This window comes from Mobula birostris, chromosome 11 (assembly GCF_030028105.1).
Source record: "Mobula birostris isolate sMobBir1 chromosome 11, sMobBir1.hap1, whole genome shotgun sequence".
Lineage (NCBI taxonomy): Eukaryota > Metazoa > Chordata > Chondrichthyes > Myliobatiformes > Myliobatidae > Mobula > Mobula birostris.
In genome coordinates, this window is record NC_092380.1 from 109,841,782 (window position 1) to 109,868,365 (window position 26,584).

Genomic DNA, 26,584 nt, shown 5'->3' on the forward strand with positions numbered 1-26,584 from the left:
AACTGGGGTCTTCCTTGGTTGCAGTGGATGACCATGACACCGTCTGTGCCTTGTCATGCCCTGTGCTCTCCACAGAGCGTTGCAGTACCACCTTCCTGGCTGTTGGATCTCACTGTAGACCTCATCCAGTACCCCAGAGCCGATTTTGTGTGCTGGGACAGGCATGTCCCTGGTGCTGTAATTAGGCTAGTGTTAAATAGGTGGCCAAGTGGTTAAGGCATTGGACTAGCTACCTGAAGGTTGTGAGTTCGAGCCCCAGCTGAAGGAATGTGTTGTGTCCTTGAGCAAGGCACTTAATCACACATTGCTCTGTGACAACACTGGTGCCAAGCTGTATGGGTCCTAATGCCCTTCCCTTGGACAACATTGGTGTTGTGGAGAGGGGAGACGTGCAGCATGGACAACTGCTGGTCTTCCATACAACCTTGCCCAGGCCCGCGCCCTGGAGAGTGAAGACTTTCCAGATGTAGATCCATGGTCTCGCAAGGCTAATGGATGCCTCATTAAATACGTGGATTGCTGGGCAGTGTGGCTCTCTGGGCCAGAAGGTCCTGTTCCAAGCTGTATCCCTGAGTACATAAATAAAACAACCCACATGTTCTTGGCATTAGTGCCCAAATGCTTTCTTTCCATTTACGTGCACGCTGAGCCAAGGAGACCAGTGCTGCACACAGCCCCGCAGATGTAATCTCAACAACCCCTGACATAGTGAAGGCACAGACTTTTGTATCACAGAGCCAAGGACCTAGACTTAATCCAGGACATGCTCTCTTCTCTTGGCTGCTATCAGGCAGGAGGTACAGGAGAGTTAGGTCCCACACAACCAAGTTCAAAGATTTGAAGTACATTTATTATCGAAGTTTGTATGCAGTATTCAACCCTGAGACTTGTCTTCCCCACAGACAGTCACGGAACAATGACAAACATGGAACCCATTCAAAGAAAAAACATCAACCCTCCCCCATGCACAAAATAAAAATACATCGCGCAAATAGTAACAAAATTAAATGAGTGAAAAACACAGAATATAAAACACTAAACTGAAAGGGTCCAGGGCATTCAGCTCAGTGTTCATTATCTGCAGGTTGCCCCGATTCAAAGTCGCCCAAAATACCAACAGAAACATATCATAATGTGAAGTACAGAGTCCTATCCACAACCCGTGTCGATTCAACCTTGCCCAGAACTCTAGCACCATCCTCCGACAGCACCAAGGGAGAGACAGTGACCATTCAAATGCAGGGACTTTCCTTTGGGAACAGCGGATGAGAGGGAGAGAGAAATCATCCCCCTCCAGCAGCAGGTAGTGTGAGGCTGGTAGACAGTGCTGAACACCTGCTCACCTTCCGCACTCGCCTCGAGGATCTCAACCTTCCACGGTGCTTTTATCGCCGAGATCAGAGAGAAATGGAGTCAATCATGGGCTTGTGCCCCGTCTCCAGACTTCTTAACTTGAGGCCACACGCTTTGCTTGAAACTTCATGGAACACGTCAGAAACAGTTATTACCCTACCACACATATTCTCAATATTATTTATCTATTTATTATTTTATTTTTAAATTTGCACAATTTGTCTTCTTTTCCACATTGGCTGTTTGTTAGTCTTTGTGTGTAGTTTTACATTGATTCTATTCTATTTTATTGTTTTACTATGAGTTGTTCATTCGCTATGTGCCATGTCGTATGACATGGGCGATAATGGTCTCATGACCATGATTGCTCCTGGCAAATTTTTCTACAGAAGTGGCTTGCCATTACCTTCTCCTGGGCAGGGTCTTTACAAGATGGGTGACTCCAGCCATTATCAATACTCTTCAGAGATTGTCTGCCTGGAGTCAGTGATCGCATAACCAGGACTTGTGATATGCACTAGCTGCTCATACGACCATCTACCACCTACTCCCATTCATATTTTGAAAGTGAATCACAGGGTTGTATATGGTAGCAAATATGTACTTTGATAATAAATTTACTTTGAACCAATAGGCTCCTGAACTAGCATGGACCTTAACTCTGAACTGACTCCACCTATAGACTCACTTTCAAGGACTTGACAACTCATGTTCTCAGGATTATTTATTTTTAGTTTGCACAATTTATCTTTTTTGCACATTGTTTGTTTGTCAGTCTTTTTATGTATAGTTTTTCATAAACTCTTGTGTATTTCTTTATTTTCCTGAAAATGTCTGTGTTAAAATGAATAAATGAATGGTAACATATATGTACTTTGACAATAAATTTACTTTGACTTAGACTTAATCTTTGTCTTAATCCTACAAACTTTAACTCAGGAGCCAATAATGAAGAAGCTGCTGACACTCCTGAATTACTATTGAAGGTATCAGAGTTACCTTGGTACAAGAAAAAGGCTCTTCCTGTCTTCTTGCAAATGGTTGATTCCCAGCTTGAAAGGCGAGAAAGAAAAAATAATTGTTTTCTGTAGAGTGAAGAATGCCAAAAGCGGTGTAACAATTTCTTTCTTCATAATGTTGACTTATTAGCTTATTTACTGAGATAGACATCTTTGTTCCTGTCTCCTATAATCCACAAAAATTCTTGAAGGGTTTTCCCTCAGGTAAATTAGTACTCGCAGTTAAAAGGAAACTTATTATCAAATTATGTAGACGTCACCATATACAACCCTGATATTCATTTTCTTGTGGGCATTCACATGAAACACAATAGAATCAATGAAAGACTGCAACCAGCAAGACAGACCAGTGTGCAAAAGACAACGAACTGTGCAAAATCAAATTGAAATTAAAAAAGGCAATAAATATTGATAACATGAGATGAAGATTCCTTTGAGGTGAGTCCATAGGTTGTGGGAACATTTCAGTAATGGGATGATAGAAGATGAGTTGTTATCCCCTTGGATTCAAGGACCTGATGGCTGAAGGGTAATAATGGCTCCTGAACCTGGTGGCATGGGTCCTGAGATACCTGTACTTTACCCTCTTCCTGATAGCAGTGCAATTTCAGACATATTTATGATTGACAGCTGAAGAGTTTGATTCATAAGTTTCAAAGCCAGTCATGCCTTTGCCTATGATTTTAGTTTATTGAAATTGGGTAGCAACTTGAGTAGGGTAACAATGAGGGATGGAGAGTTCAGGACAGGGTAAGTGCCTGAACATTACAACTTTTGAACTCAGAATACAGAGCATGTCAGGGCTAGAGGTGGAAAGATACACAGAACTAACATTTCAAATTGAGTACAGTACTATCATAAAGTGGGGTTTAAGCAAACACGTAGATGGGAACAGAGGAGAGGCAAGATAGTTGCGTAAGCAAAAACAATTTGGGGGAAAAAGGGGTCACAGTCTCCCTCAATTCTATCCATCTTTTCAACATTCCCAGCGAATATTTTCCCTTCCTGGTGTGGGGTCTCGTCTTCTTCCCCCTCCACAAATGCTGCTCGATCGACTGGGTCCCTCTGGCGGATTATCTGTGGCTCCAGATTCCAACAACTGCAGTCACTTTTCTCTAATTGCAGTTCCTCTTGCGTCCTAAATAGTCCTCTCCTCTTCGCACTCTCCTATTTAGCCAGCCGCATTCTTTCACTTGCCTTTCTTCTGTACAGCTCCGTCATGGTCATGGTCATAGTCATACTTTATTGATCCCGGGGGAAATTGGTTAGGTCGCAACTCCAATTATAGCCACACCCCTTCCTTATTGCTCCGCCCTTTATCGGAAGCCTCGCCTCCTTTACAATGACCTATCTCTAGTCACAACACACACAAGATGCTGGAGGAACTCAGCAGGCCATGCAGCGGCTATGGAGAAGAGTACAGTGACGGTTCAGGCCGAGAGCATTCAGCAGGACCGCTGAAACAAAAGCTGAGGAGTCAGAATTAGAAGCGGGAGGGAGAAACACAGGGTAATAGGTGAAACTGGGAGAGGTGAAGTAAAGAGCTGGGAAGTTGACTGGGGAAAGAGATAGCGAGCTGGAGAAGAGACACTCGCCCCACTCACGGTGCATCTCCGTAACTATTTACAGTACCGCCCGCTCCGTCAACCTAATCGGCATTGATCCCTCATAATCCCGCCTCCAGGTGGCCATCGTCGAATGAGATAGCAGTCCCCGCCCACTGAATATGTTCCCGTCCGATCATTGGCTCTACCTAGTGGCCACGCCCACCGATCTGCGGCTTTCCGTTCCATGCTCGAAACCAGCCCCTCCTCTGGCCACGCCCCCACCACTGTCCCAGCCTCTTGATGGCCACGCCCCTTCAGCATGCACCGCCCACCCAGTTATCCAATCACAAACGAGAGAAAATACGCAGATACCGGAAATTCGAGCAACACACGCACACAATGCTGGGGGAACTCAGCAGGCCGGGCAACATCTATGCACAAGAGTACAGTCGACGTTTCGGGCCGAGACCCTTCAGCAGGTCCCGATGCTGCCTGGCCTGCTGCGTTCCCCCAGCATTTTGTGGGCGTTACCCAGTTATCCTGCTGGCCACGCCCTCAACCTCCCTTGTCCACGCCCACAAATCCTGTCTGCCAATATCCCGCTGGACACGCCCACACACTGCCTCCTGATAGCCCCAATGCGATCTCAGGCTGGCCACGCCCCCATCCTGTTCGCCAATCTCCCGCCGGCCGTGCCTACAGACCCTCCCGCTGACCCCGCTCTCCCTGGCCGCGCCCCGTCATACCTCCAGATCCGCCCCTGTTTTCCTAATAATTCCCGGTTGACCACGCCTCCAAACACGGCGGACCACGCCCCTTTCTCAAGATGGCCACGCCTCCATCACCTGCCGGTGACGCCCTCGACCTCCCCGTGGTCCCGCCCACATCTCCAGCGGGCCCCGCCCCTGGCCTGGGGCGCAGGCGCAGTGCGCATTCTCAGACGGGCTCGGGCTGCGGCCGGACATGTTGATGTTGTTGTGGTGCTGGAGCTGCGCCGCCAACCTCTGAGCGCCCGCAGATCTCCATGCACTCACTGCCGCCGCCCTCGGCTATGGGGCGGCCGAGCGGGTGCTGCGGCTGAGGCCCGGGGGCCGGTACAGGCTGGGTGGCGCCACTGCTGCTCCCGCTCTCCCTTCCGTCAGCCGGAACCCGGCCGTGGCCGTGCGATGGCGGCAGCGGGCTGAGGGAGCATGGCGCGGGCTCGGCTCCGGCTCCACGGTGCGGCGGTGGCCGCATCCAGATCGGCGCCGGGATCGGGCCCGCGGCACCGCTCGGCGCTCCTGCCTCCCGCCAAGGTAAGGTCGGGGCTTAAAGAGGGGGAGCTGTTGCGGGGCGGGGGTCTCGTTCGTCTGATACCTATCCCGGGTCTACCTGCCACTACTGTACACTCGCCCGCCCCCTTCCGTCCACCTGCTTGTCCTTGACGGGTAAACCTGGCTCGATTATTCGGCAATGTGAGGCTTCACAATGATCTGACCCATCTCTGGACCACTTCGGTACTCTGACCTCGATTCCTCCTTCTTAGCCTCTCCTTTCTCCCTTTTGATCTCTAACACCTCCGTCTTTCCTTGCCCCCCTCCGTTTTCTGTCCACTCGTTGCTTTGAGATCTCTAACCCCTCTCTATGCCTCCCTCTTCTTTATCTCTGATCTGCCCCCTCAGTTCTCACCCCCCCTTTGTCTCTGATGTGCCCCCTCAATTCTTCCACCCCCCTCTGCCACTCCCAAGCTATCCATGACTTGGTTTCTGACGCACCTAAACTGACTGCACCCCAACCTCATACCATTGCTGATATCATATCTTGCAAATCTAACAATAAACCCACATCATTGCTCCTGTCCCTCCCTTGTCCTTACCTTTGCTAAATTGCCCTGCTCTCCTGACCAGGCTGCCCTCCCATCCACCCCCGTCCCAACCTGTGCCACCCAGCTTCTGCCCCCTTTCTCCTTCACCCTCTAATCCCTCTGCTTTCCAAGCCGTCCTGCAGTGTAGCCTTGAGCTGTCCAAATTCCTCTGCCCTCAGCCTTTGAATTGTTATTGCCTTCTTAAAACTTCCTAAAGTGTGCCTCCTGTCAAGTTTCATTTCTACCCTTCCCTGCCTCCTGATCTCCCTACTTCTCTCAGCAATACCTAAAGTTCTTCCAGCTCCAGACTTAGCTGCTTCGGGCTTCAGCTCCCCCCACACTTTATTTTTACCCTCCCAAACTCTACCCCCCCCCGAGATCCAAAACACCAGTAGCTCTGTCCACTGTGTAATTAGCTCACAAACTTCTTAGAAAGCACGGTCTAATAAAAGCAAAACATTTTCCCCTGAACCTTTCGTAAACGTTAGCTACAGAGGACTAAAGCCAGTCTTCTCCAGATCCCATTTCGACCTTCCTCCCCCCCCCCCAACCCCAGCTTCCTACCCTAATAAGGTACCATCCTGATGGGACACGGCGATCTTGCTGCAGAAAACATTGGCTGATGTGTAGCAGCAGAGCTGGCATGCTAGTAAATCAACAGTGGCGGAAAGATACACAGAAAAGCGATGACCTCCACCAGTATCTTGCACCCTGTTTGTTAATTATGTTGCTACTGAGCACGTTATCTGGACTCTGAAGCCTGCTAAACGTACGATGTTTTAAACTGGATTAGAAGCCATATTTGCATGTTTCTGGAAGCTTACTTTAAAAATGATCTCATGTTAGCTATAAAACACTGTGATTCCCGCAAGCCTCTAGTCCAATAGATGAGGTTTCTAGTCGCGTGGTAAAACTGGCTGCTTGTCAGGGCAGGGTTCTCGAGTGCAAATGATAATGTCTGCAGCTTCAGAGGGGTGGGGGGCTCAGTGGGAGTTTGAAGATTATGGAGACAGAAGACAAACTCCAGAAGCCCAACTGTTCAGCTTCGTTTACTGAAAATGGGTCTTATTTTAAATTTAAAACCCACTTAGAACATTCCAGAAAGAAACACAAGTCAGAATTAGATCAGCCAACAGGTAGATTTACAATCTGGTTTTGTGCCAGTCGTTGGTAATTTGTGGATTTTTCCAATGCCTGGATATCAACAAGCGGGGCGAAAGCTTTCCTGTGCTGCTGCATAGAGGTGGATTGTTGCTGAGTGTTTTGAAGGGCTGAATTTTATTGTTTTTCTTCTGCATCTCAGCTCTTGGGCTTCCTTTGCCATTGAGAACTGGGTCACACACAGACAGGAACTCATTCCAGGAAAGCTTTCTTTGATGGTCTGGATCAAGCAGGAATGGAGAGCGACTGAAAAAGAGCAGAGGGCTCCTGCTTTCTGTTGTGCCTGAAGTTTTGATTTCTTTTTTGATCCATGATGTTCAGATATCAGGAGGAAGGAAGTCCGTGTGTTATTTCTGTGAGTTTTTAGCCAGCTGGCCTGCTGGGGGAGGGGAGGGTGTTGCTGAAGGGGGTGGGGTGATCCTCTCCATGTTGACCTGACAGCTGCTCGTACTGAAAAGTGGCACTGTTACAGGTCTGTTTGGACAACCATTTCCAGAGGGTATTTGGCCCCTTTCATTCCAGTTGTGGACCCAAGGGTGGGGAAGGGAGCAACTAGAATCTCTCCCCAACGTATTTCTCCCCCATCCCTTTATCTAGTGTAAAAGGAGCCATGCATGAAATTGTAAGTAGGTGAGCATTCTTTGTTACAGTGGTGTGTGAGCAGTGGATAGCACAAGAGAGGTTCTGTTGATAAATTGTTTTAAACATTGGGAGACCTCGTGGAGGTTGGAAAACTCTGGAGTATTGGCAGGAAGCAGCCACTGTTTTGTGTGCCTTGTCAGGTGTAAACACAAAGTTTCCTTAAACCATCGTTTGTGTATCTTACCACATGTGTATGCTGTTGCAGAAATATAGGAAGTTGGCTTACTTCTGTGTCAGCTGAAGCTTCCTCTACCTGTTCCTATCCTCTCGGTGGTAGAAAATAAGGAAAGTTTTGGTCACGGTGTGTGGCTCTATTTCAAACTGTGCAGAATGTTGCTTTGTCGAAATCACCACGCAATTCACTGCTGCTCAATGAAAAGGAGAACACAAAGGACTATTTTCCAATCACTGGTGTTTGAAGCTCTCGCTACAGGACACCAGGCTACAAACATCCTTAGTCAGAATGCCTGGCCTATTACACCATCAGGATATTTCAGGTTACTGGCTGCTCGGCAATCAATGTCACATGTTTCACAGGACTACTGTATGACATGCTGAAACCTTAACTCTTCACTGCTCAGACAGGACGGTGATCCCATTCCAGCCTGATACACATGATCTAAATCATCACCGGAAGCCGATTACTTAATAATTATTGCAGTTTTGGTGTGAGCTTGTTTCCCATGTTTCCTATACTGTAACTGTGACAGAATTAAAATTACTGAATTGGGTTGTAATATGTCTGCAAAATATTGAGGTCAGGAAAGGTGTGGTAAAATTTAAGTAGGTGGCATGGTTGCGAATTGTTTTACTGCACCAGCTGTAAGATTGTGTTTAAGCAACACACATCAAAGTTGCTGGTGAACGCAGCAGGCCAGGCAGCATTTCTAGGAAGAGGTACAGTCGACGTTTCGGACCGAGACCCTTCATCGAAACGTCGACTGTACCTCTTCCTAGAGATGCTGCCTGGCCTGCTGCGTTCACCTGCAGCTTTGATGTGTGTTGCTTGAATTTCCAGCATCTGCAGAATTCCTCGTGTTCAAGATTCGGTTTGATGCCCGCTTCTCTCTGCAAGGAGTTTGTACATTCTCCCCATGCCTGTGTGGGTTTCCTTCCACATTCTAAAGATCTGTGGATTAGGGTTAGTAAATTGCATACATGCTATATTGGTGCAGGAAGCATGGCAACGCTTACAGGCTGCCCCCAGTGCATCCTCAGACTGTTGGTCGTTGATGCAGACAACACATTTCACTGTATGTTGTGATGTATATGTGATAAATAAAGCTGATCTCTACTTCCTGTTCTCTAAAGTTCCTTTGGTTTGGGGTGATTGTATAGATGCAGTTTCTTGAGAGCCTTTTGATGGAGTTGAGTGAAGCTGAGGGTTGCAAGGTGTATGAGTTAGGGTTAATAACTTGTAGTTATGTTACATTGGTACTGGCAGTGTGGCGACATTTCAGAGCTGTCCCGGCATAATCCTTACTGTTTTGATTTGACATAAAGGATGATGTTGTATGTTTCGATGTACAGGTGACAAATAAAGTTAATCCTTAATCTTCAGGATGTTAAAAGAAGGATTGGAATAGAAGGACAAGTTTCAAAAGGTAGAGCTGAAAAACAGAATTTGGAATCTAAGATGCTGGGGAACTCAGTAAGTCAGGCAGCATCTATGGAGAGGAATAAACAGTCACTGCCATGATGCTATTATGTGTAACGTTAACTGTGTCACAGATTATTGGGTTGTAATAGGATAGCACGGCAGTGTCATTATTGGCGCAGTCGATTTAAAGCGCCAGTGATCACCGATTGGGGTTCGATTTCTGACACTTTCTGTCAAGAGTTTCTATGTTCTCTCCTGTGACTGTGTGGGTTTTCTGAGTGCTCCGATATCCTGCCACATTCCAAAGATGTATGGGTTAGGGTTAGTAAGTTGTGGGCATGCTGTGCTGGTGCCAGAAGCGAGTGAAACATGTGTGCTGCCCCCAGCACATTCTTAGACTTCGTTGGTCGTTGATGCAAACAACACATTTCACTGAATGTTTTGATGTTTTGAAGTACATGTGACAAATAAAGCTAATCTTTACTTCCTGTTCCATAAAGTTCCTTTGATTTGGGGTGATTGTACAGATACAGTTTCTTGAGAGCCTTTTGGTGGTGTTGAGCAAAGCTGAGGGTTGCAAGGGATTGAATGCCAGTGTTTTAAGTCACTAGGCAAAGAAGGAATGTGCATGGTGCCCTTTTGTACCAAAGGGTAAAAACGATTGCTGTTTGTTGCGCTAAAGAAGATAATCTTGCACTATATGGCAACCTTCTGTTATGTGAACTGTGGAATTAGATGACACATGAGTTGATTCAAGATTGTTTAATGTGAATTCCAATAGGAGAACGAAATAATTGTTACTCTGGATCTGATGTAATACAAAAAAAACCCCACAATATGATATAACACACAATAATAAAGAAAACACAACACATATAATACATAAGATAGCTTTTATACACATCCATAAAGTGATGCTAGTCACAGGAGTGTCTGTACATAAGGTACATTTGGGCGCCATGGTAGACATGACATTATTACAGCTCGGGGAATCGGAGTTCAGAGTCTCCTCTGTAAGGATTCTCTGTATGTCCTTCCTGTGGAATGCGTGAATTTTCCTTAGGTCCCCTGGTTTCCTCCCCCAGTCCAAAGGCGTCCTGGGTAGGTTAATTTGTCATTGTAAATTTCCCTGTGATTAAGTTAGCATTAAATTGGGGTTGCTAGGCGGTGTGGCTTGAAGGGCTGGGAGGGCTTATTCCGTGCTGTATCAGGAAGTGTGACCATGGCATATTATTGACACGTCATGAAATTTGTTGTTTTGTGGCAGCAGTACAGTCCAAGACACAAAAATTTACTATCAGTTACAGAAGAAGTACATAGTGCAAAAGTGGAATAGAGATACAGTATTTATGAGCTAATCTGCTGGTAGCTCAATCCACCCTCTGAGTGCAGAAGTTCCACCACAGGTTCCCTTTAAATATTTCACCTTTCACCCTTAATCTGTGATTTACAGTTGTAGTTTTGCCCAATCTCAGTGGACAAAGCCTGTTTGCATTTATCCTTTCTCTACCCCTCATTATTTTGTATACCTTGATCAAATTTCCCCTCATTTCCCTATGCTCCAGGAAATAAAGTCCTAACCTATTCAACCTTTCCCTATAACGCAGGTCCTCAAGTCCTGGCAGTGCGCTGAAGAATTTTCTATGTACTTCTTCAATCTTTTTGATATCTTTCCTGCAGGTAGGTGACCAGAACTGCACTCAATACTCCCAAGTTTGACCTCACCAGCATCTTGCTCAACTTCAATAGCATCCCAACTCCAGAACTCTGATTTATGAAGGCCAATGTGCCAAAAGCTCTCTTTATGACCCTTTGTACCTGTGATGCCATTTATCTTGCCTTTGAAGAGGTGGCTGAGCTTTCACCCAGCCTGATTCAGAAACTTGGGATGTGATGAATGTACACAAAACGCTGGGGGCACTCAGCAGGTCAGACAGCATCTATGGAAATGAATAAAAAGTGGACATTTTTGGCCAAGATCCTTCATCATTACTGGAAAAGAAGGGGGAAAGATACTAGAATAAAAAGTTGGGGGAGGGGAAGGAAGACAAGCTAGGTGTTAGGTTGGTGGGAAAGATAAAGGGCTGGAGAAGAAGGAATCTGATAGGAAAGAAGAGTGATTATTGGAGAAAGGAAAGAAGGAGAGGCACCATGGGGAGGTGATAGGCAGATGAGGAGAAGAGGTAAGAGGCCAGAGTGGGGAATAGAAGAAAGGGAGGGAAAAGAATTACTGGAAGGAGAAATTGATGTTCGTGCCATCAGACTGGAGGCTACCCAGTTGGAATGTAAGGTGTTGCTCCTCCACTCTCAGAGTGGTCTAATCGTGACAGAAAAGGCGGCCATGCACCGACATGTTGGAACGGGAATAGGGATTGGAATTAAAATGGTTGGCCACTGGGGAAATCTGGCTTTTTGCGGATGGAGCAGTGGGGCTTGACAAAGCGGTCTCCCAATTTACTTCAGATCACTGTTGTTTCTAGTGCAAGTGGATGGGTTGCACAGAAAATGACGGGAATGTCTTCATCTATGATATGCACTGCTCTTGCTTGACCTGAGATGCCTTGTTCCAAAAGATGCTCAGTGGTGGTAATGGAAGGTACCACATCATACTTTTCTTTGAACTGAAATAGTTTTGAGTTCATAAGCTGAGTTTTTTTTCTTTTTATAATAATGAGTAGACAATGGGTGTAAGGTTAAATAGGTGAGACTGCAGAGCTACGACAGTATGGTGAAGCTGTCCTCCTGTTTCACACAGGATCTCTAAAATATTCTATATGGTTGTAGCGTGGACCAGGCCCTCATGCTGTGACTCACCTGTTGTAGCTCCCCAGGAGGGGAGACACCTGAAACGGCGTGGTGTGGCCTCCATGCTGGGTTGAGGGATCTCCCCTTCCATTGGTGCTGCCCTCCAGTATTCGCTCAGTGGAAGACAACCTGGATTGCGTTCGTCTGCAGCTGCACTAGTGTGTAATGATCGGACTTGTTCTTGCTGACAATGGCCCATGCACCATCAATCTGTAAGATGTGACATTCAGGGTGGGCTATATTATTGTTTATTTGTGTGACTGTATGTTTACTGCTATCATAATTATATGTTGTTTGTGTCTTGTGCTGTGTATGACTGTTGGTACTGTGTTTTGCTTCTTGGCCTCGAAGTAACACTATTCCATTTATGGTTGAATGACAATTAAGCTTGATCAGATATGCAAATACAGCGAGTGAATGTGATTATATCTGCTTCCTGGAATTGGGATGATAAATCATACAGTAAACAAGCCGGCCTTTTGATCCGTAATGCACATAACGACTATTAAGTACCCACCTTCAGTAATCCTATTTTTGCAGCTCGTGGTCCATTGCATTCTACATCTAACCATGAAAATACTTAACTGAATACTAAAGGATATAATGCTCAGGCTTTCTAATGGCAGACCATACTTGGAGAATTGTGAGCAGTTTTGGGCCCTTTATCTAAGAAAGTGCTGGGATTGGAGAGGAGATTCACGAGAATGATCCTAGGAATGAAAGGGTTAATGTATGAGGAGTATTTGAATGGTCTGAGCCTGCACTCACTGGAGTTTAGAGGAATGAGGATGGTATCTCAATGAAGCCTACTGGATATTGAAAGGTCTAGATGGAGTGGACGCGGAGAGGATGTTACCTTACAGTGGGGGAGTCTAGGACCAGAGTGCACAACCTCAGGATAAAAGCATGTCCCTTTAGAACAGTTATGGGGAGGAATTTCTTTAGCTAGAGGTGGGGAATCTGGAATTCATTGTCACGGATGGCTGTGGAGGCCAAGTCATTGGGTATACTTAAAATGGAGATTGATTGGTTTTTGATTAGTAAGGGTGTAAATTAGTTAATCAGCCATGATTGAAGGGTGTAGCAGACTTGATGGGCCAAAAGGCCTAATTCTCCTCCTTTGTATTCGCTCATTTTGATAGGGCCTCTGCCTCCACCCTCCCCTTGGGCAGTATATCCAGATTCCAGCCATCCTCTTTGTGAAAATTCTTTCTCAAGTTTTCTTTAACCTCTCGCCTCCTTATTGTAAGCCAGTGCCCTCTGGTTTAAGAGATCTCTGGCATATGGATGGGATTCCCAACCCTAACTGTGCCCATAATTAATTTTGTACATCTCAGTTTGATTCCCCCAAGGTAAACAACAAGACCTGTGCTATTTTCTGTGTTGTGTTCTGTGTTGTTCTGCTGAGCATTGTGGGTATGGTATGTTGGTGCCACTTTTGGGCTACCCCCAGCACATCCCAAGGTCTGTTTCACTGCATGTTTTGATGTACATGTGACAAATAAATCTGAATCTGAAGTCTATCCAGTTTCTTCTTGAAGCTGACACAGTCCATCCCAGCTTACGTCCTTTTGAACCTCCTTTGCACCCTCTCCAGTGTAATCAAAGTTCAAAGTACATGTATGCCTCCATATCTTACCCTGCTGGCATTCACAGTAAATACAAAGAATACAATAGAGTCGGTGAAAACGCCCACAACAACCATTGTGTAAAAGGCAACAGACTGTGCAAATACAAAAATGTAATAATAAATAAATAAGTATTAAATATCAAGAACATGAGTATTAGAGTCCTTAAAAGTGAGTCCATAGGTCATGGAGTCAGTTCAGTGTTGGGGTGAGTGAAGTTATTCCCTCTGGTTCAGGAGCCTGATGGTTGAGAGGTAATAACTGTTCTTGAACCTGGTGGTGGGACCGCTAGATATGCGTCTTCTGATAGCAGGTCCTTTCTTGAGAGTGGCGTCTCCAATACTCTGCCTTCCCAAGTGTTAATCCTGTCCTTCAGAATATTGTCCAGTGATTTCCCTACTAATGATAATAGACTCAGAGATTTGTGCAGAATTTACTTAGCTTCTTCCACTTCCCTCCTTCAATAAAGGTGCAGTATTTGCTGCCCTCCAGCCACCTGTGGCCGGTGAAGACTAAAAAATCTCTGTCAGTGCTTTTTTGCTTCCTGTAGCATCCTGGGGTACATCTCATCGGTGTGCTGAGTTATCCACCTGAGTTCAGTGGGGTACCACAGTGATTAGTGCGACAATATTGCAGCTCGGTGCGTTCTGGAGTTTGGAACTCTGAATTCAATTCCGCTGCCATTTGTAAGTAGCTTGTACATTCTCCCCTTGAACCATGTGCGTTTCCTCTGGGTGCTCAGGTTTCCCCCCACAGTCCAAAGATGTACTGGTTAGTCAGTTAACTGTTAATTGTAAATTGTCCTGAGATTAGGCTAGGGTTACATAGTTGGTTTGCTGGGCAGTGTGTCTTTCTGGGCTGGAAGGGTGTGTTCTGCTCTGAATTTCTCATTTATTTATATTATAAATAAATAATTAAGACATCTAACATTTATTCCTTTTTAATAGCTAACCAGTTCTAAATAGAATAAATGTGTGGCTTCCCTTCTCAGACATCTGATTCTGTCCATTTATCAGTCATTTCTTTACTGTTAATCAATGTGACTGACTAACTCAGCTGTCCTTTTTTTCCCAGAGCTTTAACAGATTGAGGGTGTGTTATTGTTTATTTGTGCACAGTACTGTAGTAATTTTATGTATTGCACTGTACTGCTGCGACAAAGAAATTTCATGTTATATTTGAGTGATGATAAAGCAGATTCTGATATGCGTGTCTGTTGTGGACTGAGAGTGGGAGGGGCGCAGGGAGAGGGGAATCGTGGTTGGAAAAAGGGGAGGGAGTGGGAAGCTCCAGAGTGACATTCTGTACTCAATAAGCCAATTGTTTGGAATCAAGTGACCTTGCCTGATGTCTCAGGGCTGGATATGTCTGCACGCGTGCCACCCCCCACCTCTGGCACCTGTCTCACACCTCTCTCGTGGCACTCCAGTACTATCTGTATATATGTGGCTAAGACCTTTGCACAGTACTGCTTGTGCGTGTGTGTATGCATGTGAGTTGTGCATAACTTGGGTGACCAGTGGTGTTCCACAGGGATTTGTTCTGGGACTCTGGCTCTTTGTGATTTATATAAATGACTTGGATGGGGAACTGGAAGTGGGGGGGGCGATTAGCGAACTTGCAGATGACGTGGTGGGTGGTAGAGTTGTATAGATGATGGCTGTTATTTACAATGGGACATTGATAGATGCAGAGCCAGGCTGGTAAATAGGAGATAGAGTTCAGGAAAAGAATGAAGTGGTTCGCTTTGGAAGGTCAAAACTGAAAGCAGAATGTGTACAGAGTTAATGGCAGGATTCTTAGCAGTGTGGAGGTACAGAGAGAACTTGGGGTCCACGTCCAAAGATCCCTCAAAATGGCTGCGAAGTTAATAGGGTAGTTCAGAATGCTTATGGTCTATTGGCCTTTATTAGTTGAGAGATTGTGTTCCAGAGCTGTGAGGTACTACTGGAGCTCTATAAAACCCTGGTTAGATCACATTTGGAGTATTGTGTTCAGTTTTGGTCGCCTCATTATTGGAAGGATGTGGAAGCTCTAGAGAGGGTGCAGAGGAGATTTACCAGGATGATGCCTGGATTAGAGAGTGTGTCTTATGAGGAAAGGTTGAGTGGTTGAGTGAGCTAGGGCTTTTCTCTTTGGAGTGAAGGAGAATGAGAGGTGACTTGATAGAGGTGTACCAGATGATAAGAAGGACTTTTTCCCAGAGTAGGAGTGGCTAATACGAAGAGGCGTAATGTTAAGGTGATGGGGGGGGGGCGGTGGGAGGGATGTCAGAAGTAGTTGGTTTTACTCAGAGAGTAGTGGATGAGTGGAACACCCTGCCAGGGTTGGTAGAAGAGGCAGATACATTAGGGATATTTAAGAGGCACATGGATGAAAAAAAAAATGGAGGGCTATATGGGAAGGAAGGGTTAGATTGATCTTAGAGTTGATTAAAAGGTTAGCACAGCGTTGTGAGCCGAAGTGCCTGTACTGTGCTGTGATGTTCTGTGTTCCTGTGTGCTCTGTAATTGACTAACATGTCAGATTGCACGTTGTGCACTGGTGCAAAGATAATCCTATTGCTGTTTTTCTTTTGTTATCTGCTCTAAATGCAGTAGTTGTGACCAGTGCCCTTGTTTACCCAGTGCAGTTGCACGGCAACGCTTTTGCTTTGGACGGGTTTGCTGATCGGTTTATGCTGAACTCTGTGGTGCATCAGAAGGCGGCTCTTCAGTCACCAAGGTGGAAGAGGTTGTTAACAGATACTTCTGAAAGGGGGAAAATAAGTAATTAAACAGCATCAGCAAGCAAAAATCAAAGCAAGTAATGTTTACATAGTTACATATCCAAAAGTGGAAAAGCATGATGATCCTGTGTGTGTTTCAGTGTGAGCCTGAGCATAAAACGTAGGAACGTGCCCTCAGGCCCACAATGTTGTCTAACCAATTCAATTAGTAATCAAATGGCTAACTGAACTGATTTCTCCTGCCTACACAATGTTCATAACTTTCCATTTTCCTCACATTCATGTACCTATCTAAACGTTTCTTAAAAGTCCCTAATGTTTCTGCGTCTACTGCCTCCCCAGGCAGGGCATTGCAGGCAGTGTGAGTAAAAAAAAAGCACTTGCCCCTCCCATCTCCTTTGAAATTACTCCCTTCTCACCTTAACTGCATGCCATCTGGTATTGGATATTTCAACCCCCAGACAAAGATATTGTCTGTCAGTGCCTTTCATAATCTTACACCTATCGTTTATGAGATTTCCCTTCAGCTTCTGCCACTCCAGAGAAAGCACCGAAGTTTGTCTTAAGCTCTCTTTATAGCACGTGTCCTCTAATTCAGGCAACCTCCTGGTAAACCACTTCTGCTCCCTCTCCGAAGCCTCGACACGCTTCTAGTAATGGGGCGAGCAGAACTGTATACAATACTCCAGATGCACACTACAGGTATTGAATGGACTGGCTTGTTAGGTCCTGTCAACCCACTCCAGTATTTGTGAGTTGATTTCAGATCCCCGTTGTTTCATTCTGTCCTAGCTGGTGCTTTGTTAATGTTACGTTGTGTTTGTGTTTTGGGGGCGGGGGGTGCACGCATATGTGGAAGCGGTTGTATTAGAACATCTGTATAGTGATGTGTAGAAGAAGTGAGCAGATGTATGTATGTATGAATGAGTGGTGCAACTGCGCACGTCATCTCAGGTTCTCAGTATTATTTTTTTATCTTTGAAATTGCGGAGTTGTCTTCTGCACATTAGTTGCTTGTCTTGTTATATGTGATCTTTCATTGATACTATTGTGCTGCTTTGTATTTGCTGTGAATGCCCGCTAGAAAACTAATCTCGGGGTTCCATATGGTGACATGTACTTTGATAATAAATTTACTTTGAACTTGAACTTGATCCATATTTCGATATAGGGGACTTGTGTTAACATTTGATCACAAAATACTGGAGGAATTCAGTTGAGGTGGCATCAATGGAGAGAAATAAACAATTAACATTTCTGGCTGAGACCCTTCATCAAGAATGGAAAGAAAGGGGTTAGAAGCCAGAATAAGAAGGTGGGAGAGGGGAAAGGGTAGAAGCTGGCAGGTGATAGGTGAAGTCGGTGAAGGGAAGGTGCTTCGTGCTTAGGGGAAGAGGAAATGTAGTGAGAAGCTGGGAAGTGCTGGGTGGAAAAGGTAAAGGGCTGTAGAGGGATTAATCTGATAGGAAAGGAGGGCGGACCATGGGAGAAAGAGAAGGAGGAGGGTCATCAGAGGGAGGTGATGGGCAGATGAGAAGAGAAATGGGTAAGAGAGGAACCGGAATGGGAAATGGAAAAGCAAGAAGGGGAGGAGGAGAAAATACCGGAAGTTAAGTGTTACTCTAACTTTCCAGCATCTGCGCAGAAGCTTGTGCGTTAAAATTTGGCAGCATGTTTGGGACTGGGCTAATCTTCAGTGGTGTGTTTGGGGTGTAGGGGTTTTCTGTGGTACTTTTGTGGATAAAGTCTAACTTTGAGGGCAGATGGTTATTCCTGAGTGGTGTGTTATAGGGAAAGGATTTCCCTGCGGTTTGTCTTTTTTCGGACTGTGGTCCCCAAGTATTGGGTCACAGGAGGAATGGGCTTCAAAGCTGATGTGCTTAACTTAATAATTTGTTGACTGAAGTGCAAGCATTTTCAGTGTGATGTGAAACGCTTGCACTTCAGTCAACAAATTATTAAGTTAAAGCACTTTAACTTTTAAGTGTGATGGGAAGCATGAGAAATGTTTTGATGTGTTTTATTTTTGAGTTCATTTCAGGCAGAATTTGGCAAAAAGTAGTCAGCTCACAGTATGAAACTGAGATCCAAGCATCAATTTAAAAATGCCTTACAGTTGCAAATAGAACTTATTTACTGCCTGTTACGCTGCTGGCGGTTAGGGTAGCGATGAAGGTTCTCCATCTCTGTCTGTCCTTGGCCATCTTCTCTACTGTGACCCAGGTATCTTTCAGTATCATCATTTCTGCCTCTACAGCACGGTTGTCTTTGGTTTCCCACATTTCGTCTGCCCTTCAGGGATCCAATGTAGTGTCTTGATATTAGAGTTGACCTCTCCTCTCGTAATGTGCCCAATCTATCTTCAACATCTTCTCGTTAAGATTGTGGCCATGTTTAATTGATGACACTGAAGGAGTAGGGTGTGGTTGGAGATTTTTTCTTGGCCAGAAAATATGGAGAATCTTCCAGCGGCACGTGGTGTGGGACGATGAGCGCTTGACGAGGTTGCTCTTGAAGTTCAAAGTAAATTTATTATCAAAGTACATATATGTTACCATGTACAACCCTGAGATTCACTTTCTTGTGGGCATACTCAATAAATCTATAGAATAATTAACATAACAGAATCAATGAAAGACTGTCCAACTTTGGCGTTCAGCCTGAATATAGAAGACTACTGTAATGCCCTGGCAAAGATTTTCCTGCTAATGTTGTAGGGTATTTCATGTAGAAACAGTGTATTCTGCTGGTAGTGTTTGGGTTACTGTTAATGATAAGGGATGCTTAGGAATGTTGTGTCATCCAAACAGGATGGTGGAACTGGGAGAAGATTCTAAAGAACGCTGGGAGAGAGGTTTTATGACGGACACTGAGGTGGGTTGAGGTCTTTTATCGGTGGGAATTGCAGGGAGAGATAAGAAGCTAGAGAGAACTGGCCGTAGGATTCGACCTGGTGGGAATATGCGATTCGATGGAGCCCAAGAGGGGGATTTCTATCAGGGTTTGATGAATAGGAGTTGGCGCCCTGAGAACATCGGACACAATGGCTTTTGGAAGATTTGAGCTCCATCCTGGGCACATTTGACTGTTTAATTATGATGGGCCTTTTTGTTTTTTTTCTTTAATAACTGTTTGGTTAAGCTAACATTCATAAATATACTTTCTTTATACAGGTGTCCCCCGCTTTTCGAATGTTTGCTTTACGAAACCTCACTGTTACGAAAGACCTACATTAGTACCCTGTTTTCGCTTTTGGTGTTTTCACTGTTAAGAAAAAAAAGCAGCGCGCGATAAAAAATTCAGCACCCGAAAAAAAATCAGTGCGCGATAAAAGGCAGCGCGCGCCCCAAGCAGCCACTCTCCCCCGGATTTGGAATAGCATTGCTTTAACACGTGCCTGTGAGCAGCCATTTGCAGGATGAGTTCTATGGTGTCGTAAAAGCCTAAAAGAGCTCGTAAGAGTGTTACACTTAGCATAGAACTAGACATAATTAAATGTTTCGATCGTGGTGAACGAAGTAAGGACTAAGTGAATTTGGCTTGTGGAAGCTGACGAAGATGATGTTCAAGAAGTTTTGGCATCCCATGACCAAGAACTGATAGATGAAGAGCTGATGCAATTGGAAGAGGAAAGGATAACAATCGAAACCGAATGCAATAGCGAAAGTGAAGCAACTACGTGAGATTTTCGCTGCAATGATAAAGTACGACTTTAATTTTGAAAGGGTACATAGGTTTAGGGGATATTTGCAAGATGGTTTGAGTCCTTACAAAGAACTGTATGATAGAAAAATGCGCGAGGCTCAGCAGTCAAGCAAGCCTTCCACATCAGCCACAGCAGACGACGAACTTCGACATCGAGGCGGGCAGTCATAGGAGAAGATGAGCTGCCTGCTGTAATGGAAACAGACGACGGGATGACACCCCAGTGTCCCACCACCCCAACCCCCAGGCTGCGGACAGATACTGTACTGATTTGTGGAGAATGCAGCAGTAGCCGGGAGGCACACGGCACATCTTTAAGAAAAAAGCCGAAATAAACAAGCTAATTAATTAGGTGCCGCCCCACACGTAAATGTCGGCCCAGATCAGAGACAATGCAATCGGCACTGATCTGGGCCGACAATTACATGCCGGGCGGCACCTAATTAATTAGCTTGTTTATTTTGGCTTTTTTCTTAAAGATGTGCTGTGTGCCTTCTGGCTACCGCTGGACCCCTGCGAGCCTCGCAGCAATGTATCGGTCGGCGGCCTGGAGGGTAGGGACCACTGCACCAGCCAACCTGCAATGACTCAGTCTAACACATCATCATCAGTGTGCTCTGCGCTGCCTTCCCAATTCCAGTAAGTGATACTACACTGTACATACATTACTTCTACTTTATATCGGCTGTGTATTTTTATGTGTTATTTGGTATGATTTGGCAGCTTCATAGCTTAAAGGTTACTGGAGAACGCTTGCGCCGTGTTTTTGCCAACAGCACTTGCGTGAGATTTTCGCTACGGAGAAAAGTGCAGTAATGATTGTGGAAAAGTATTTCTACTTTATATAGACTGTGTATTTATCATATCATTCCTGCTTTTACTATGTGTTACTGTTATTTTAGGTTTTATGTGTTATTTGGCATGATTTGGTGGGTTATTTTTGGGTCTGCGAACGCTCACAAAATTTTCCCGTATAAATAAATGGTAATTGCTTCTTCACTTTATGACATTTCGGCTTACGAACTGTTTCTTAGGAACGCTCTACCTTCGGATGGCGGGGGAAGCCTGTAATTGTATGCACTGTATGGTCTGTTATTCCTTGCCGCCAGACGATTGCATAGGGGCAGTAAGTTGCACAGTATTCACACAAATCTAGGTTCGGGTGAGTGAGACTTCCCCACCTCACAGGTTTGGCAGGATCCAAGTCATATCTACCCTAGATGTATGGAGTCCGAGAAAGGTGGCTTTCTCACTGCTGATTCCCATGGCTGTTAGCGAGGGGCTAACAACACCCCCAGTAAAAGAGGGTTTCACTACAAACTGTGCAAATACAAAAAGAAAGAAATACTAAAAATAAATAAGCAATAAATATTGAGAGTGTGTAATGAAGAGTCCTTGAAAGTGAGTCCTTTAGTTTGGGAACATTTCAATGACGAGGTTAAGTGAAGTTTTGCCAGCATTGTAACCTGTGTAAGAGTGTTCAAATTGTTAAAGAAGCAACAATAAAGTTATAAGTAAGAGTCATAGGTTAATAAATTCAGGGATCCATTGTGACTTTTGAACAGAATACTTATTAGATTTATACTGCAAAACATTTGTTCAAGGAAATCATATATCATTCACTAATAGCTGTGCTCATTAAGCAATTAAAGTTGTAAATGGTAATTACCATGCTGTTGTGACGGTACCATGTTGGATGTGCAAATCTTTTGAGTCTGTTCCAATTGAACAGAGGAATAGTATAACAAAATCCTGTTGCATGTTTTGTTTCCATTCAGGCAGTAATCTTACGGATTGCTGCCCCTGCAAACATACCTGAGCAATATTGTGTGCCTATTCTTGCATAAGCACAGTTAATTAGTGTGGGACAGGGCTCCAAGTTAACCAGACTAAGTTGTTCATTACTCTGGTGGAAAAAAACACAAATTAGCAGCTGAGAGGTTGGATAAACTTCGGGGGTATTTTCTTGGGAGCAGCATAGGTTGAGGGGAGACCTGAAGATGGTTTATTAAGATTATGAGAGGCATAGATAGAATAGACAGACAGTATCTTTTTCCCCAGGTTTGAAATGACCAAAACCAAAGGGCATGCATTTTGGGTGAGAAGGGGTAATTTCAAAAGAGGGGTAGGGGGCTCAGTGTTTTTTTTTACACAGGGAGTGGTGGGTGCCTGAAACAGACATCCCACCCAGCAAAAACTCATTTCAGGGAGGTAGCACCACCATTTCCCCCAGCCCCCCCACAACTCCATATCCCCCCCCCACCCCGTCGACCTCCAAAGGTGTATGTAATACTTTGTTTAGTGATTTTGTCTAATCTGTAAACCAAGTTGGGTATATGCAGCAAATGTGACATTAAAATATGTACTTATATTATCATGTTTATTCTATTACAACTTTAAGCAAGTCTACAGGGAGTTTGGCCTCATCATGTAGGACATCAATAGCGTACCTCCTTTGCAGCTAGCCAGCTAGTTTAAATCAGGGGCCCCCAACCTTTTTTGCACTGCGGACCGGTTTAATATTGACAATATTCTTGTTGAACGGCTGACCGGGGCGGGCAGGGGGTGGTGGGTGTTAAACGGCACCGGAATATAGGTGATAAGTCAACTATAAGTCACTTGTAAGTGGCTAATACACTCAATTTCGTTTCTAAAGGGGTCTATCTAACGAATTTAATATTAAACACACAGCGCATATTTTCCTCGCATGAATGTAGCGATAAATCAATTATAACAGCGGTCCCAAACCTCCGGGCCGCAAAGAATGCAGCGGTACAGCGGTAGCAAGAACGCACCCAGCACATCTTTAAGAAAAAAGCCGAAATAAACAAGCTAATTGATTAGGTACGGCCTGGCACGTAAATGTCGGCCCAGATCAGAGACGACACAATCGGCAATAAGGGGGTTCCTTATGTCCAGTCTATTCCGCAATTTAGTTTTTGTTGCATTTATTGCAGAAAACTCTGCTTTGCAGAAATAAGTTGGAAATGGAAGCAACGTTTTCAGTGCTTTCGTGGCTATCTCAGGATACTTAGCCTTGACTTTGATCCAGAATGCCGGCAGAGATGTTATGTCAAACATACTTTTCAGCCCGCCGTCATTTACAAGCTCGAGGAGTTGATCTTTTTCCCGCGCTGATATGGATGATTCACCGGGGACATTCACAAATGGGTCATGGACCAATTCCTTTGCACGTCTTGGGTCACTGATGACCTCGCGTGCATTAAAATTCAACAGTGAGTGACAGGGAATGAGGAAAGGTGCAGCTGACTCATATCGTTTCATATCGCCAAATCATATTGTTTCCTCGCGGCCCAGTGGTTGGGGACCACTCTTAGCATGAAGAGAGACCAATCAGGATGCTCGCTCTCCCTCTCCCTCTCCCTCTCCAAAAAATATATTTCCGGCATATTGTATATAATTTCTGGGCGTCAGGGAGCCACTATCGATATGCAAGAGACTCCCGGAACTTCCGGGAGAGGTGGGATGTCTGCTGAAATGTGTTGCCTAGAGTGGTAGTAGAGGAAGATATATTAGGGACTTGCAAGAGATGTTTGGATAGGCATATGAATGTGAGGAAAATGGAAGGATATGGGCATTGTGTAGGCGGCAGAGATTAATTTAGTTGGCCATTTGATTACTAATTTAATTGGTTTGGTGCAACATTGTGGGCCGAAGGGCCTGGTTCTTGTGCTGTACTGTTCTATGTTCTGTAATAGAAAAGGTGCTTAGAGTTGTGTGTTTTCCCCCTACACTTCCTATTCGATTCCTCTCAGCATCAATGCATGCATACGGCAGTTTCAGCTGATAAAATGTCTCAAGAACTTACGGAAATTATCTAGGAAGGCAAAAGCAATGTTAGCGTTCATTTCGAGAGGAGTAGACTAATAAAGAGTCTCAGCCTGAAATGTTGACTCTTTACCCTTCTCCGTAGATTCTGCCTGACCTGCTGAATTCCTCCAGTGTATGCAGACTTTGTTGTATTTATGATGTAATGCTGAGGCTTATAATAAGGCATTGTTAAGGCTGCACTTGGAGTGTTGTGAGCACTTTTGGGTCCTTTATTTAAGAAAAGATGTGTTGGCAATGGAGAGGGTCCAAGAGGTCATTCATGAGAATGAGCCCAGAAATGAAAGGGTTAATGTACGAGGAGTGTTTGATGGCTCTGGGCAAGTATTTGCTGGAGTTTAGAAGAATGAGTGGGGATTTAATTGAAACCTGTTGAATAGTGAAAGGCTTATATAGAGTGGATGTGGAGAGAACGTTTCCTGTAGTGGTGGAGTCTTGGACCAGAGGGCACAGCCTCAGAATAAAAGAACGTCCCATTAGAACAGAGTTGAGGAGGAATTTCTTTAGCCTGAGGATGGTGCATCTGTGGAATTCATTGTCACAGGTGACTGTGAAAGCCAAGTCATTGGGTATATTTAAAGTGGAAGTTGATAGGTTCTTGATTAGTAAGAGCGTCAGATGTTTTTGGAAGCCAGGAGAATGGGGTTGAGATCGAAAATAGATCAGCCATGATGGAATTGCAGAGCAGATGTGATGGGCCGAATGGTATAATTCTGATCCTATGTCTTATGGTCTTAAGACAAATTTGATATTAAGCCCCAGAAAGAGATATTAGTATAGATGATTATAAGAATCAAAGAGGGAGGTCTGATGGTGTTGATTAAAAGCAGCAGTGGTTATGGTAGAGGTATTTTGGAACTTAGAATGCAGAAAGAACTGCTGTGATGATGGAGCAATCAAACTGAAATTATCATGAAGCGTATTATATTTGAGATGCAAAGCACTGCAGATTACTGGAATCTGAAACAATGAATGAGATGATGGAGAAACTCAGTGGGTCAGGCAGCTTCTTGGTCAAGACATTTCAGGTCAAGATCCAGGGTCTCGTCCTGAAATGTCACATGTCCATTTCCTCCACAGATGGTGCCTGACCTGCCGAGTTCTACCAGCAGATTTTTTTTTATGATTGCTCTTCTATCTAGTTGACCTAAGAATTGCACTTGCATTGAAACATTTTGCCTTTGCTTTTTTTTTTGTAGTCATTGCAATCATCTCTGCAATGCGATGTCAAATAACAGAAGTACTGTCATAGTGAAAATGTTTCTTGGGCTCCAGATTCATCAGCACACAAAAGCCTGGTAGATATATGAAATAAATCCCAGAAGTGCCAGTGGTACGGTAGTATAGCAGGTTAGAGTAATGCTATTTCAGCCCCAGCATGTGGGTTCAATTCCGCTGCTGTCTGTAAGGTGTTTGTCCGTGCTCGCTGTGACCGTGAGCATTTTCACTGGGTGCTCCAGTTTCCTTCCACATTCTAAAAGCTGACAGATTATTATGTTAATCAGTCACATGGCTGCAATTGGGCAGCATAGGCTCGAAAGGCCTGTTAACTGTGCTACATCTCTAAATGTTGTTGCAGTGCAAGTGAGAGGGTGGTTAAGAATGCCCATGGTCTGTTGGCCTTCACTAGTCAGGGGATTGAGTTCAAGAGCAGTGAGGTAATGTTGCAGCTCTATGAAACCTGGGTTGGACCACACTTGGTGTATTGTACTTAAGTTCTGGTCATCTCATTATAGGATGGATGTGGAAGCTTTAGAGAGGGTGCAGAGGAGGTTTACCAGGATGATGCCTGGATTAGAGAGCATGTCTTATGAGGGTAGATTGAGTGACTAGGATTTTTCGTTTTGGGGAGATGGTGAATGACAGGTGACTTAATAGACCTATTCAAGATGATACGAGGCAGAAATAGAATGGATAACCAGAGGCTTTTTCCCAGGGCAGAAATGGAAAATACGAGGGGGCATAACATTAAGGTGGTTGGTGGAATGTATAGGGGGAGTGACAGAAGTTTTTTTTTTACGCAACGAGTGGTGGGTGTATGGATGCCCTTCCAGGAGTGGTGGTAGAGGCAGATACATTAGGGACATTTAAGAAACTCTTAGATGGGCATATGGATGATAGAAAAATGGAGGGCTATGTAGGAGGGAAGGATTAGATTGATCTTAGAATGGGTTCAGAGGTCGGTACAACATCATGGGTTGCAGGACGTGTTCTGTGCTGAACTATTCTATGTTCTAAAATTTAAAAAAAATTTAAAAATGTGATTGCGACTCAGAAGAGCAATGTTAAGCATTCTCACAGAAGTAGAAGTAGTTGTTGTTTCAGGTCGAGAACCCTCTGAGAATTGGTAAAGAGAAAACAAGTTAGTGATTAGTCGTCGAAAGGGGATGGAGGCATGGATATCCGAAAGGGAATGGCTCTGATTGGACAGAGGCTAGCATTGCTTTGGTGATAAACTGTTGATGAAGCAATTTGGTTGATGTATTAATGAAGGCAGCATTCAAGATTGAGAAAACAAGCAAAAAATTATGTAAACACAAGCAATTCTAGGATGTTGGAAATCTTGAGCAACACACACAAAAAATGCTGGAGGAGTTCAGCATTTACAAAGTAATGCAGAAGCAGAATTACGGGTCCGAATCGTTGTTGAGATCTGAAATGTAAAGGAGCATTGCCCAGCAGGTCAGACCATGTCAGTAGAGAG

The 26,584-nt window shown here is 44.6% G+C and overlaps 1 protein-coding gene across 2 annotated transcripts in view; it reads left to right on the forward strand.

Moving 5' to 3' along the window:
* The first annotated feature begins 4,863 nt into the window (after nt 1-4,863).
* hipk3a (homeodomain interacting protein kinase 3a) overlaps nt 4,864-26,584 on the forward strand; it is a 249,625-nt gene continuing 227,904 nt past the window's right edge. For both annotated transcript variants that reach the window (XM_072272834.1, XM_072272835.1), the window contains exon 1: nt 4,864-5,214. The gene's annotated coding sequence lies outside the window, so the exon portion shown is untranslated. The remainder of the gene's footprint in view (nt 5,215-26,584) is intronic.